Below are 15,791 nucleotides of genomic sequence, written 5' to 3' on the forward strand. Positions count from 1 at the left end.
AGGAAAGAACTAGTTAAGCAGAAATTGTTTTTCATTTATTATGTTTTGAAGCAGACAGCTTTTCAAGTATTAAACAGAAGAAACCAAATTTTATGAATAAATGGAAAATTATACATAGAACCTCATAAATTCATAATACGTAAGTGCCCAATATGTGCAAATTTCAAAATATTTTAACTCTACTACATAAGAGATCAGATCAAAGCAATAATAAATAATTAGATGAACTGTGACTACAATGATGGTTATGAAAAATGAATTTAAAAGTATCTATATTGATAGGCCGACTAAGGATTATAGCTTAATAGTTAAAGAAATTTATGAGCTCTCTACATGTGAATGTTAAAAAAAATACTAACCATACTGTCCTTGGCTTAAATGTTACCAGACAATCACCCATGGATGGGTATTTACTTCAACAATATCCTGAAAACAAGGGAATGCGTACCAGGAAAGATGTTGATTCTGTCTTAGTTTGTTTGGTCTACTATAACAAAATACTTTTACTTTTACTTTTATTTATAAAAATACTTTTATTTCTTATAGTTGTAGAGGCTATAAGTCCAAGATCCAGGCATTCAGATTCAATGTCTGGTAAAGGCTCCCTTTTTGTTTCAGAGTTGTTATCTTCTTGCTGTGTCCTCATGGTTGAAGGGTCAAAGCAGCTCACAAAGACTTCTTTTGTAAAGGTACAAAAAATCCTGTTCATAAGGGCTCCACTCTTATGACATAATTGCCTCCCAATGTTATCACCTCCATATATTATCACAGTAGTGGTTAAATTTTAACTAATGAATTTTGTGGGAACACAAACATTCAGACGATGGTACCTATAAAGAATAAACACTGATAAATGACCAAGATTATATATTAAAATTATAATGCTTAGATTATGAAATGAAAATTAGAATTATAAATATAAGAAGTGACCAAATCATTGACAGGTAAAAAACTTGATCTTCCAACTAATAAAAAGTAAATAAGATGTTAATGACACATTCATGGGCACATCCTAAAACTCAAATTCTGTAGAATATGAAAAAATTATATCAAAACTGCTTTATTACCTTGGTTTAAGTTTAATTTTCTGCCTAGGTAAATGTAATCTGTAAATGCAAAAAGGTAAATGTAGTCTATAAATGCAATGAGTATAGGCAAATAGAGTACAGAAGTAGAGGAAAACAGCATCTAGGATACAGTGTAAATAAATAGGAACACACAGACAAGCCCATTCCTCACATTAATAGAGGGTGACTTCACGACATACTAACAGGTAAAACCTAATTTCCAGATAAGTCCCACCTTTAAATGTTTTGCCAGGCAGTATATGCTAATTTAAATAACTAAGTAATCTTGGCAAATACTATCATGTAATTAAGTATGGGCAAGTTACATTAGAGTACCATGTTGTTACCAAGAAAACTGGAAAAGTACTGGTATGGTGAACTGTTTTAATGTATAAACTATTGGCTCAGTTTAAGTTCCAGTTTTACCTAATTCTATATGTTAGCTTTTATTTTTCTTCTTCATTAATGATTAGCAAGTTAATTTGATTAACTGTTTAGTAATTAAGAGTAACAGTAACTCATTCCCTTTCCCTATTTCTTCTTTGACTCACAGTTATTAGGGCATAAATTTCTGATGGCTTAGAAGGAAATTTCTTGAAGGAATTAATTACCTCTCTTATAGAATGGATAATGAAATATGAATGTGTTTTGAACAAATGAGAGGAAAAATAAGAAACTTTATGTAGAATTTTGTTAGAAAACTGTGAGAGTTAAGACAATTTTCAATTAATCATGTTTATACATAACATTGATGAAAGAAGAATAAATTGTGGAATTATTAAAAGGAAATAAATTGTGTTTCAGCCAGCCTTTTGTTTCTGTGATCAATATACTTAACAAGAACAACTTGGAGAGGGAAATTTACTCAGAATTGTGTCGAGGTTCTGTCCATAATTGGCTAACTTCATAACTCATAACTTCATAACTCTGGGCCCCAGATGAGGCAGAACATCATGGTGGAAAAGCATGGCAGATTAAAGCTGCTCATTTTATAACAGCCAGGAAACAGAGAGAGCTCCACTCACCAGGAAAAAAAAAAATAATTTCAAAGTCATGCAACAAGTGGCCCACTTCCTCCAGCCATAACCTACCAACCACTCAGTTAATCAGTGTCAGTGGATTAATTGACTAATAGGTTAAAACTCTTAGAATCTAATAATTTCACTTCTGAACATTTTTACACAATTAGCTTTGGGGGATACCTCATATCTAAACCCAAACAGAATGCATGAAACTTCAAATAGTCATTCATGCTGATAGCATTTAGCACTTTATTATTAGTTGTAAGTTTGATTTCTTATAACTGATAATAAAGATAGATGAAAGAACAATTAACACAAGGGAAAAGCCAGTGAAGAAAGAAATACATACTTATATCTATGTGCCTAGTCTGCTATTTCACCAAATGCTCAAAAGCAATTATAATTCAAGAACTAGACTATATATGGACAGGAAATGAAGCAGGGTTAGAAGATTAAGTGGAATTATTTTTTAAACAATCAATTGACAAGATTGGAGAATTGTTTTCTTGTTTAAAAATACAACTAATAGAAGCAGAGAATAAAATGGTGGTTTTCAGGAAATGAAGGAATGGAGAGTAAGGAATTATTTCTTAAGGGGCAGAAAGTTTCAGTTATATAAAATGAAGTCAATCTAGCAATATGCTGTATAATCTGCAGTTCACAATACAGTATTGTTCAATTTAAAATATGAAATATCCACTTAGGTTAGAGTAGATCTGAAATGTTTCCAAAAGATCCATGGTGTTAAAGCTTTTGTCCCCATTGTTGGAAGGTGATGGACCCTTCAGGAGGTGGGGCTTACTGAGAGTTCTTCAAGTACTTGGGGCCATTATGGGACCCCAGCCCCTTCCTCTCTTCCTCTTCCTCTGTTTTGGTTCTCTCCTATTAGGTAAGTGGTTTTGCTTCTCTACACATTCCCACCATAATGGATTGCCTTATCCAAAGAAATCAACTAAAATCTCTAACATTTGAGCTGAAATAAACATTTCTTCTTTATGTTGATTATATCAGGCATTCATTATAATGATAGGAAGGTGTCTAACACAATATGTTGAGAATAGATCTCCTGTTAAGTGTTCTAACCAAACAACAACAAAGCAAACAAAAGGCAAGAAGGCACACATGAAAGAATATGCTGACATTTTTGGAGGTGATAGATAAGTTTAGTACCTCAATGTAATGACAACATCACAGGTATATATATATATATATATATCTCCATTCATGGGCTCTCTCTCACCCAGTGAGGAGGTCCATGGAACAGGAACAGAATAGAGGAGAGTGTGGCTGCAGAGTTGCTAATCAAGACCTCCAGAGACCAAGCAGGAAGCAGGTCTGATTTTATTGTGCAGTTACGATGTATATACTCAGGCAGTAGGTAGGCAGATTACAGGCAGCCACCAATGCAGTTTCTGCTAACTGCTCTTGCAGAGACCAATTGAGGAGTGGTCTCTGGAGCAAGCACAGGGACTGCAACACATGGCCTCATGCCCAGGGCTGTGCCTATGGGATAAGTGGCCTGCTGCTCATACGCCTAGCATAAGGGAGTGGCCTGGCACTCAGACGCCCTTACATGGACAGGAAATGCAGTACTCCATGCACTTGTCCCCGACATCTCCTCACTCTGACTGTGTTGCAAGAACTTCAGGCAGCATTGCTGTTTTTTGTTTGGTGGCTTTACATGGTTGCATAAGCATCTCATAACACAAAAAATTATCACTATTATGAACAGTAAGGCCAGGGTTATAGCATCATAAGAATTAGTTAATTCGGCTATCAGGTTTTTCCAATGTTCAGTCAATCCCTGGAAAAAAGAAGATGTTGTCAAGATAGACTCCTTTGTCTTGTTGATTTTGAAAATTGTCTTACTAAGGTTATGCATAGTCATAATATAGTTAGCATCCCAAGCGCCCTTAATATACTGAGAAAAATCAGAGAAGTATAAGGTTACACTGTCAGATTCAGCATATTGGGTGACACAAATATTATGAAGTTCAGAGTCACAAGTGAGCCTTTGCAACATAAACAGAATATCTAATTGTTCCTGGTGGAGGTCTAGTTCTTGCTGAATAACTAAAATAGTGGCTAGGGACAGTTTATTTAAGTAATTTTGAAAGGCAAAGACAAACTGCTTACAGTCTGAGCGGTCTGGATACTCTGAGTGAGTGAAGCAGCTGCAGTGGCTGTGGTGGCGATGGCAGCTACCAGGACAATAATTCCAGTGATGATGAGGCTAACTGCACACCTTGTCTGGTGTGGGATCTCATTCAGAAGATTCTTCATCTCCATGTCCCATGGACTCCTCCACTCTTTGGACAGGTTCACTGGAAGCCAGATTGCTGGGGCCACTCTGAGGATAAATATACATTTAGCTTTCATAGCAGTGGTTAGACAATTTGTGAGCCAGCAGTATATATTGACTATACCAGGGATCTCTGTATGAATGATATTTATGCCATCAGTATCATTGATTATTAGCATGGCAAAAGGTGGCATAACACAAGCTTATGCAAAGTGGGTATGGGTATAATTTGGCACAAAGGCAAAGCCATGGTCAGGGTCTGGACTCAATATAGACCTATTTATCCATCCAGCTGCTGCCCATTTGATGGGTCCTAGAGTTATAGTTAATGCTACCTATAGCCATAGATTCCACCATGGCAAATGCAAGAAACTCTTGCTGCCAACATGCCCAACAACACTTTTTGGAAAGCTCCCCTCAGATAATGATAGCATCTCATGGAATCAATGTGTCACTGCCATACCTTATCTACTTGATAAGAGAAATTTCTCTGGGGAAGAACGACATCTAGGCACCTGGGTCCATTTGAGATAGCAATATTGTCATGATATCCATCATGTCATACTGATTTTCTGCATACTGGTTGGTAACGGCTTGTCCTGTGTAGCAGTTACTGCAGTACCCCATGTTTTTTTTTTTTTTTTTTTTGCCACATCAGTTACATTTCAGGGAACTTCACTTGCCCAGGTGCATAGATGTATATATCTCTATGGCTATTATTTCGAGGAAATTTTTCTAAGTGATATGCACACTTACTGTATATACTTTTTGATATGGTATGGCACTAGAACCAGATAGGTGGGGCAGAATGGGAGATGGATTTATGGGAGTGGGGGGTCTCTGAAAGTACTTCACTATGTAGGTTTGACCTTGAAATTTGTAAATGGTCTATATAATTATAAAAATAAGTTAAACCAAAAAATATGTGATCCCAAAAATAAAATAAAAATTTTTTAAAGAGGAAGAGAACTTTGGGTCCTTAATGGCTGAACTGTAGAAAGAGGAATTATTTCAAGTGGTTTGAAAACAAAGTTGTGCATGTCCAATGAGATATATACTAGAAATAAAAAAGGAACTACATAAATGCTTTAATATGTTTTAAGCAATTAGCATAGCTCTCTCCTTATCAATTCTTCATGTTTGAAACCTTTGATTTCTTCTTTTCTAGATCTTCATAAAATATACAACAGGTTATTATGAACTATAGCCACCTCACTGTGTATTCACAAAAGAAAACACTGTATGTTTATTCTCATGTGTAAGTTTAAAAAAATTATCTGAATGTAGAATAGTGATTATTAGAGACTGAGAAGGGTAGGAGAGAAGGGGGATGAAGGATCACTATTTCTACAGTGATCCTGAAAATGTATGTATAAAGTTTACATATAGCATTCACATATATATGTGAATATGTTTAAATATATACCTATAAATACATATAAATATAATGCACACTGTATTTCATCATATATTAGGACAAAGCAGTTAATAATTTCTTATTCTTTCTAGCAACCAAGAATTTTTGCTTTTGTTTTTTTGTTTTTGATGCTGAGGATCAAACCCAGGATCTTACACATCCTAAGCAAGCATTCCCCCTTAGAGCTGCACCCTGCTGCCTTGTGATTTTCAATATACAAGAAAGAACAAACAAATTTAAAATCATAAAAGTTAGTAAAGCACCATTTATAATCGCAAGCCTCAAATTATCAATCCAATTCTTATGAGATATATCATATTTATCCCAAGCTTTACCAAATATTGGCAAAAGATACAAGACATGATATTAGCTTGTGTCAAGTATCTGGAAGCTAAAGATCTACACAATTTGGCTCAGAGCAATGTCTATGAACTGAATGTGAAAAAGCATAAATAAGATGCTACCTTTTGTGGTCTCTCAGCTTTTAATATCTTGTTCCCAAGACAAAATTGAATGTAGAAAGCAAAGAGAGATTTTTTAAAAAGTGGAAATCTGAAAACAAAAAACACATGAGAAGCAGCAATTAATTTATTATAAATAGGCCTACATATGACTCTAACATGAATCATTGATGAGAGTTATAATAGAAGGCCAGTGGAAAAGGCAAGTTTTTTTAAAAATCTATGCCATTTTTCAAAAATGAAGATGAAATGGACACAACAACCACTACCACTCCCTAAAACCCAGAGAAAATTAATTGCTAGCAAACTTGCTATGCTAGACATACTAAAAATATTCTCTTAAAACAAATCATTGATGCATTACAACTATGTATAATAGTGTGATTCATTGTAATATATTTGTGCATGCACATAACATAATTTGGCCAAATTCATTCCCCAGTATCTCCCCCTTGCCTTCCCTAGTCCCTCACCCCATTCCCTTCCTTTACTTTACTGGTGTCCTTGCTATTTATATGGAATCCACATAAATTTATATGTAATCCCCCCTCCCTTTACTCTAAGTTCTGCATATGAGAGAAAAATAAGACCCCTGACTATCTGACTTTGGCTTATTTCTCATAAGATGCTATTCTCCATTTCCATCCATTTTCCTGCAAATGACATATACTTGCTACTCATGGTTCAGTAAAACTCCAAGGTATGTATATAACACATTTTCTTTATTCATTCATCTGTTGGTGGACACCCAGTCTGGTTTCATAATTTGGCTTTTGTGAGTTGTGCTGCTATAATCACTGTTGTGGCTTTACCATTATACTATGCTGATTTTGGCTCAAGGAATGAAAAACTGGCACATAAGGTGGTTCCATTCTTAGTCTTTTGAGGAATCCCCATGCTGATTCTCCTTTTCATGCTCTTGTTTCCTTTGCTGTCAGAAGCTATTTAATTTGATGCCAATCATTTATGGATCTTTGGTACTATTTTCTGAACTTTATAAATCCTATTGAGAAATTTGTTGTCTATGGTTAAATGTTGGAGTGCTGACCCTCCACTTTCTTTTAGCAGTTGTGAAGTTTCTGGTCTAATTCCTTGGTCTTCAATCCATTTTTATTTGAATTTTTCACAGGATGAGAGGGATCTAGTTTCTTTCTTGTACACATGGATATCCAATTTTCCTAGCACCATTTATTAAAAAACAATCTTTGCTCTAATATATGTTTTTGCACCTTTGTCAAGGATCAGATGACTGTATATGGGTGGTTTTGACTCTATTACTTCTATTCCATTGGTCTACATGGCTGTTTTTATGCAAGTGCCATGCTGTTTTTATTAATATAATATTGTACTATAATTTTAAATTGGTTAATGTGATGCCTTTAACATTTCCCCTTTTGCTAAGAATTGTTTTGGTTATTTTTGAACATATTAAAACACTATATGTATAAATTAATTAATACAATCTCTGTACCACAATATATCACCATTGAAACACTTTGGATTGTGGACAATTTCTAAAAATAATTAATTCTCCATCTATTCCATTATTGTTCAAATAATATCCAAATTCTCACCTTCTTCTTTGTAACAAATTTTAAAATTGCCTGTATATGTTGATTCCCATTTCTCTCCAATTTTCTTTTTTTAATTATTAAATTATTTTTATTTATATATAACAGAAGAATGCATTACAATTCTTATTTCATATAGAGAGCTCAAGTTTTCATATCTCTGGTTGTATACATAGTATACTCACACCAATTCGTGACTTCATTCACATAAAACAGAGCAATAAGAAGGCTGGATGTAGCCTAGTGGTAGAAAGTTGGATTAGCATAAGGCCCTGAATTTGATTCCCAGCATCTAAATTTCAAATTGAAACAAAACAATAAATCAATGATATTAAAAAAAAACCACTATATGTATTCTACATAAGAAACCTTCATTTTGGTTAAAAATAGTTTGAAAGTATAACTTTGTAAAAACAATACCAAGTTAACAGTAATTCTGAGAAAACTGGAGGGCCCTCAACAAATTTAAAACAATTGAATTATATGATGCATGATTATTCCATAGTAGAATAATATTATATATGTAAAAAGGAATTTATCAAAATTTACAAATGTGTAGAAATTTAAACAATTAAGTGACCAGTGCATCACAACAGAAATCATAAGAGAAAAATTGAAAATACTTAGATAAATGAAAAATGAAACAAGCATACCCAGAATTACAGAGTTCCCATAAACACAATTCTGCTACATATATACCTAAAAACAATACATTAAATTAGAAGGCCTCAAATCATAGTCCTATCATTAACCTTAAGAAGCCCCCCCACCCAAAAAAAAGCATGAACTAAACCTAGAGTAAGCAGAAAGAAGGAAAATAAAGACTAGAGTCAAAATAAAAATATAGAGACTAGAAAATAATACATATAATCAATGACACAAAGTTAGTTTCTTGAAATATCAATAAAAGTGATTAAGCTTTAGCTAAACTAACCAAAAACATACAAACACATGAGAGAGAGGAAGGGAGAGACAGAGGACTCAAATTACTAAAAGCATGAATCAAGGAGGGGAATATAACTACCAGCATTACTGAAATAAAAATATTTAAGTTAAATAATATGAAAAACTTCATGTCACAAATTAGATAAATGGTACATATTCTTTGAAAGAGTCTATTATTACTATTTCATTTCTCAAGAATAAACAAACTGTGTTAGAACTATAAAAATAAACAGATTAAATTAGTAGTTAAAATATTACCAGAGAAGAGCCTGGAAATATAAATTCTGTGGCAAATTTTAAGAGAATAAATATGAATTATTCACCAACTCTTCCAAAACATAGAAAATGACAGAACATTTCCCAGTTCATCCCACGCAATCAGCAAGACATAAATACCAATACCATATTTAAAGTCATGCAAGTTAGGAAAACTATAAACCAATATCTCTTATGAATGTAGATGCAAAAATCTTCAACAAATATTAACAAAATAAATCAAGAAATATAATAAAACTATTGTATTCACAAGCAACTAGGTTTTTATCTCAAAATGCAAGGTTGGTTGAACATTTAAAAACTGATTAGTTTAATTAATTCATATGGATAGGCTAAAACATCAAACCACATAATCACCTGGATTGACACAGAAAAGCACATATTATTATTAAAACATATCTATAATTAAAAACAAAAAGAAATAAAAGTAGTCTGCCACCAACAAATGAACTAAACCCCCCTAACTTAATATAGGACATTCAGAAAAAAGCACAGTTAATATCATAGTTAATGCTGAACACTTGTTTTCCTCCCAGTATTATAAAGAAAACAAAAATATCAACTATTACTATTTTTACCCCATATTGAACTGAAATTCTAGTCAGGATATTAGGTTTGAAAAGCATAAAATGTGTCTATCTTATTCCTAGCTGACAGGATCTTGCATGTAAAATACCCTAAGTAGTCCACTAAAAGACCATTAGGAGTATTTTAAAAATTCAACAAGTTTGCAGGATGCAATATCGATATACAAAACTTAAGTGAATTTCTATACACTAGTTTTTTAGTTAGCTTTTGTTCTGTTTTTGGTTTTTGTTGTTGTGTTGTTGCTGTGACTGAAAGATCTGATAAGAACAATGTATGGAGGGAAAATTTATTCTGGCTCCTGATTTTATTTGTCCATGGTCACTGATTCCATAGCTCTGGCCCCCAAATGAGGCAGAGCATCATGACAGAAAGCTGTGGCAAAGGAAAACAACTCAGGAAAGGGCAGCCAGGATGTCCAGAGAGAACTCTGCTTACCAGGAACAAAATATAAACACCAAAGTCACACTTGGGTTTATATTTCCATTCACATCCTATCTGCCAATAATTACCACCCAGTTAATTCATCATTGGATTAACTGACTGATTAGGTTACACCTCTCATAATAGAATCATTTCACCTCTGAAAATTCTTGTATTATCTCATACGTAAGGTTTTGAAGGACATCCCATATCTAAAGCAATACAACTAGCAGTGAATTTTCTCGAAATGAACTTTTACATAATTCAATATACAAAATCATCAAAATTAATAAAATACTTAAGGATAAAATTAACAAAACTCCATGATTTAAATTTTTTTTAAATATCTGAATAAATTAAAAGTCATCTGATGATTGTGGATTGGAAGACTTAAAACCATTAAAATGGAAAGACTCCAAATTTTTCTTAAGATTCAAAATAATTCCTTGAAAAATAAATTCAAAATTCCATTTGTCTTTTCTTCTTCAAGAATTTTACAAGTTTACCTAAAAATTTAAATGGAATTTTGAGGTATTTAGAATTACCAAAACAAATTTACAAAAGAAGAACGAATTTGGAGAACTGCCGCAGTCTGGCTGCAGCAAAATAACCGGGGGGTGACGAACAACTTGTGTACATTGATACAGCAGGAGTGGGAGCCGTTTATTGTAGGACAGGAGGGGTATATATACATTCCACACAGCTTATCTTAATTAACATAAACTAGATACAGCAGTCAACCAATAAGGAATCTCCACACTTAATGGCTCCCTGGTGTTACTTCACAAACCACTCCCTCTGGCAAAATGCCAGGCACCATCTTGACTTGTTTACAGACCCTAACAGAGAACATTTATGGCTAATTGATGTTTTTTTCTTTTTCTTTTTTTCTTTGGGTACTGGGGGGTTGAATCCAGGTGCACTTAGTCACTAAGCCACATTTCCAACCATGTTTTTATATTTTATGTAGAGACAGAGTCTTGCTAAATTGCTTACTGTCACACTAAGTTGCTTTGAACTCCTAATTCTCCTGCCTTAGGCTTCAGAGCCACTGGTATTACAGGCGTGCACCACCACACCCAGCTGGACAATTGATATTTGACAAGGGTACCAAGAGTGTTTAATGAGAAAAGTGTACTATTATGACACATGGCTCTTCAACAACTGGATGTCTACAAGCAAAAACTTAAATTGGTGCAGAGTTTGGCAGTTTCTTTCAAGACTAAACACTCTTTCCATATAATTCAGCAATGATACTACTTGGTATTTACCTCAATGAGTTGAAAACATGTCCACACCAAAGTATGCACATATATGTTCATGACATTTTTTCATAACTGAAACTTGGAAGTATTCAAAATATCCTTTGTTAAGCAAATGGATGGGTGAAATTGGTAATACAGACAATGGAATATTGCTCAACACTAAAAATAAATTAGCTATCAGGAAGGAAAGGCATGGAGGACCCTTAAAATGCATATTGTTAGGTTAAAGAACCCAATCTGGAAATGATATGAACTGAATGATTCCAAACATATAACATTTTGGAAAAGGTAACCCTGTTACCAGAAGTTAGTAGAGAGGGATTTTTAGAGTGGTGAAATTATTCTATATATCCTATAATGGGTGAATATTTATGCATTTGTCAAACCCATAAAACTGTATAACATCAAGAATAAACCAAATATATTGTGCCAGGTGTGGTGGCGTATGCCTGAAGTCCCTGTGACTCTGGAGGCTAAGGCAATAGGATTGCAAGTTGAAAGCTAGCCTTATCAAATTACTGAGTCCCTGAGCAACTTAGGGAGACCCTGTCTCAAAATAAAATATACCAAAAGGGCCCAGGATATGGCTCAGTGGTTAAACACCCTTGGGTTCCATCAAAAAAAATTCTGTCATAAACTATGAATATAAATAGATGAGGTCTAATGATGTGCCAGTGTAAGTTCAATTGTAACAAATGTACTAGTTTGGGTTGAGTTTTTGATAAGGGAACCTATTAATGTGGAGGGGTAGGAAGACTGTGCATATGTATGGGAAATCTGCACCTCCTATTTAATTTTGTAGTACTCTAAAAAGGTAAAGCCAATTTTTAGAAAGTGAATTATATTTTAAACATATATAAATAGTAACAATTTTTATATATTATAAGTTCTTGAAATAAAATATGGTAAAATATTACATAGTCATATTTTCAAATGATTATAGGACCCATTTCCAATAGATTTTACATATTTGTTTCCAATTGTCTAAAAAATTAAGCACTTATTTTTGTTGTCAGGTAACATGCTAGATACTGGGAAATAAAGATATTAAGAAAATTTATATCTACCTCAGAATATTTTATAATAACAGTACAGGCTAAATTCACAGAGAAAAATTCTGTGACTGCAAAGCTTTGTACGCTATTGAAGTTAATTTGATTGGACATGAGGTGCAAAATGACAGGGCAACCATGAAAATTAATATATATTTTTTTAAATTAAGCATTGTTGATTTTTTATGGTAGCAGGAATTCGAATACAAAATTACTTCTAAATTTATTCTATAGCCATAGCCATTATATAATAACCTGTACTTTTGTAATTTAAACTATTATTCCCGTCAGAAAATAAAGATGAATACAGCAGAGACTATGTTACTTTCCCAAGGTCATTCAGAGATAGGAAACATTCTGAAGCTAGAATTGAGAGGTCCCTTGTGGTTTCATTAATGTTTTCCTTTATGCTGGCTTTCCTTAAACTAACAATTATTGCTACTACAGTCTTAGTCTTCAACAGCTACACACAGTTGCAAAATTTGTTCTATAAATCACTAAGTACCTCCTTGCATTAGGCGTACCCCACCCCCCATGTGAGAAATGACCTCTGTAGGGAGGACAATTTAGTAATTTCATTGGTTTAAACAGATAACAGATAATAAAATATATTAGATGATATAATCTTTGAAAGACTTCACATCACACAAACTATAAATTATGTATGAAAATATATTCAAACCATAATGACTGAATATTCACATAAGGTATAAAAGACCATAATTTAAAAAGTGAACTGAAAAATCCCATGTTTCTATTTATATACGTAAATCTTTTATCTTGGTCATATAATCTGCATGGATAGAGAAAACAGCTTTTCTTTTGATGCTGAGAGTTAAAGACTGCTTTTCCTAAAACAATTTCTATCATACATGCATACGTTCATTCATCCATCTACTCAACATTAATTTATTACCAAAAAAATGCTTCAGATCTTGGAAGTGCAATAACTTAAGAACAATGCCTTATAAGGAAGAAAAAAAATGTGAAAGACAGGTGATGGAGTTTATCTTTAGATAATCTATGTTTATACATATTTCATAGTAATTTCTATAACTTTGATTTTTGTATTTCCAACATCTTTCAGTTTCTGACCAACTTTTTTTGTTCACTAAGTATTTGACTAATGACTGGATGGGAAAATAAAATTCAGTGAAGGTATTCATTTGGGGAAAGAAAAGTGTTTGCAGGGAGGACAAGAGGAGAGCCCAGCACTTACATTCTCCAAGTAGACTGACTAGTTCATCTCACAATCACACAGAAGCCGCCTCCTCGTTAAGGCCTTACACCAGCACTAGAGGGCGCCAGTACACAAGTGAAACTGAAGATCTGCAAAGAGAGTTCTTGCTGGAGTTTAGAAAGGCAGCTGAAAGGTGACATTGTGCTGGAAATTGACCTGCAGCTCAGATTTGCTCCTAGGCAGTAGTCTCTAATGCAAAATCATTAAATGGTTTGCCTTAACTCGCTGTCCCTGTGGCTTCTATTAACCTAACTCTTCTTGAGGAATGAAAATCAATTTGTCATATTAATTTAACATTTATTAAGTATCTACTTTAACCTAGGCTGAGTGCTCAGTACTGTCACATACTATCTATTAAACATCTCTGCCTTTATTCATCAAGGCTGTTTTATAGTAAAGATAATGAAAAGTTTCTCTCTTAAAATCCATTTTGAGGATTATCTTCCCCTTGAAAACATAATAGTACTAAAATAATATGAATTAAAGCATTTTAAACTTAGAATTTTTTGTATTATTGAATACCCCATTAGATAACCAAATAAACATATCAAGTTTATGACTGAAAATAAATATCTATGCTATCAATTAGTAAATGTGTAAAATTAAAGTCAAGGGCCATTAAGGTGGTAATGAAATTAGAGTTTCTTTTTCTTACCTTTATTATGAAAAGCATATATGCCTGAAATAATATGAAGTAAAAGTCATTATAAATATATTTCCTCCTTTAGATTTCAAACCAAAAGTAACTTAAAAATGAGGTTGGAATACTCTTTTTCCAATCCATTCTGGGAGACCCTATGCCATATCCTCTTCAATGGGCTTTAACATCTCTCAAAACTTCTTTCATTTCTTTGTTTCATTGAGGAGTAAAATGTGGAGTTGATGAATTGTATCTGTTTAGGTATTAACAGTAATAAAAATTAGTATTACCCCAGTGATGAAGCATAGTACTAGCAATGATATATATACTATATCTATATGTATCTATCTATATATATATATGCACACTCATACATATGAATATATATATATATATAAACATACAACTTATATAGATATAGACATGTATAATTTTGATCTGAAGTGTTTCCCAAAGGCCTATGTGTTAAAAGTGTAGTCTCCATTTCTTGGGATTTGGTAGGCTAAGAGATGAGGCCTAGTGAGAGGACATAGGTCAATGGGCTGTATTCTCAAAGGAGAGAGTGGGACCTCTAAGCTCTCCCTATTTTTCACTTTCCAGACATAAGGTGAGTGGCTCTTCTCCATCATGCAGTAAACTGTGATGTGCCACCACAGGCCTAAAACAATAGAACCAATTAACCAGGGACTGAAATCTCCAAAGCTGTGAGCCAGAATAAACTTTTTCTCTTTTAGGTTGGTTGTGAGGGTTATTATTACAGCAATGGAAAGCTAATCAATATTCACACACATTCACAGATATACACAAAGTTAATCTATTGGTAAATATGAAATTTCAATGTAGCCTTATGAAAATAATGTCTATGGAAATTGTCGACTGTAAAATTATATGACCAGGAAGCTACATATTGGCTTCAAATATGTCTAAAGAAAACACCTACAAATTGATGCTACAAATCTAGAAAGCAATATGGAGATTCCTCAGAAAATTAGGAATGGAACCACCATTTGCTCTAGCTCTCCCACTCTTCAGTCTATACCCAAAGGACTTAAAATCAGCATATTATAGTGACATAGCCACACCAATGTTTATAGCAGCTCAATTCACAATAGTTAAACTGTGGAAGCAACCTAGATGCCCTTCAATGGATGAATGGAAAAAGAAACTGTGGTATATATATGCAGAAAAATATTACTAAGTATTAAAAGAGAATAAAATTATGACATTTACAGGTAAATGGATGGAGTTGGAGAATATGATGCTAAGCGAAGTAAGCCAATCCCCACCCCCTAAAAGGCCAAATGTTCTCTCTGATAAGTGAATGTTGATCCATAAGGAAGAGAGATTGGAAAAAAAGAAGGAACTTTGCACAAAGGGAAGGGAGAAGTGGGGAAGGGATATGGGGGCAGGAAAGATGGTGGAATGAGATGAGTATCATTACCCTAGGTACATGTATGACTGCAAACATGGTGCAGAGCTACATCATGTACAACCAGAGGAATGAAAAGTTGTGCTGTAATTGTGT

The 15,791-nt window shown here is 33.6% G+C and overlaps 2 long non-coding RNA genes across 2 annotated transcripts in view; both read right to left on the reverse strand.

Moving 5' to 3' along the window:
* Positions 1–208: 208 nt before the first annotated feature.
* On the reverse strand, positions 209–6,372 carry LOC131423380 (uncharacterized). Its single transcript, XR_009224861.1, has 3 exons — positions 6,273–6,372; positions 4,226–4,439; positions 209–830 (listed from the first exon to the last, which is right to left on the reverse strand). It is a non-coding gene; the product is annotated as an uncharacterized LOC131423380 (long non-coding RNA).
* A 7,915-nt stretch (positions 6,373–14,287) lies between these two features.
* Positions 14,288–15,791, reverse strand: part of LOC131423378 (uncharacterized) — a 38,962-nt gene continuing 37,458 nt past the window's right edge. The window contains exon 3 of the long non-coding RNA XR_009224859.1: positions 14,288–14,519. This is a non-coding gene — a long non-coding RNA (uncharacterized LOC131423378). The remainder of the gene's footprint in view (positions 14,520–15,791) is intronic.

The sequence above is a fragment of the Marmota monax genome, unplaced genomic scaffold (assembly GCF_021218885.2).
Source record: "Marmota monax isolate L192 unplaced genomic scaffold, Marmota_monax_Labrador192_F-V1.1 WCK01_AAM20220418_F8-fsc00488, whole genome shotgun sequence".
Classification (NCBI taxonomy): Eukaryota; Metazoa; Chordata; class Mammalia; order Rodentia; family Sciuridae; genus Marmota; species Marmota monax.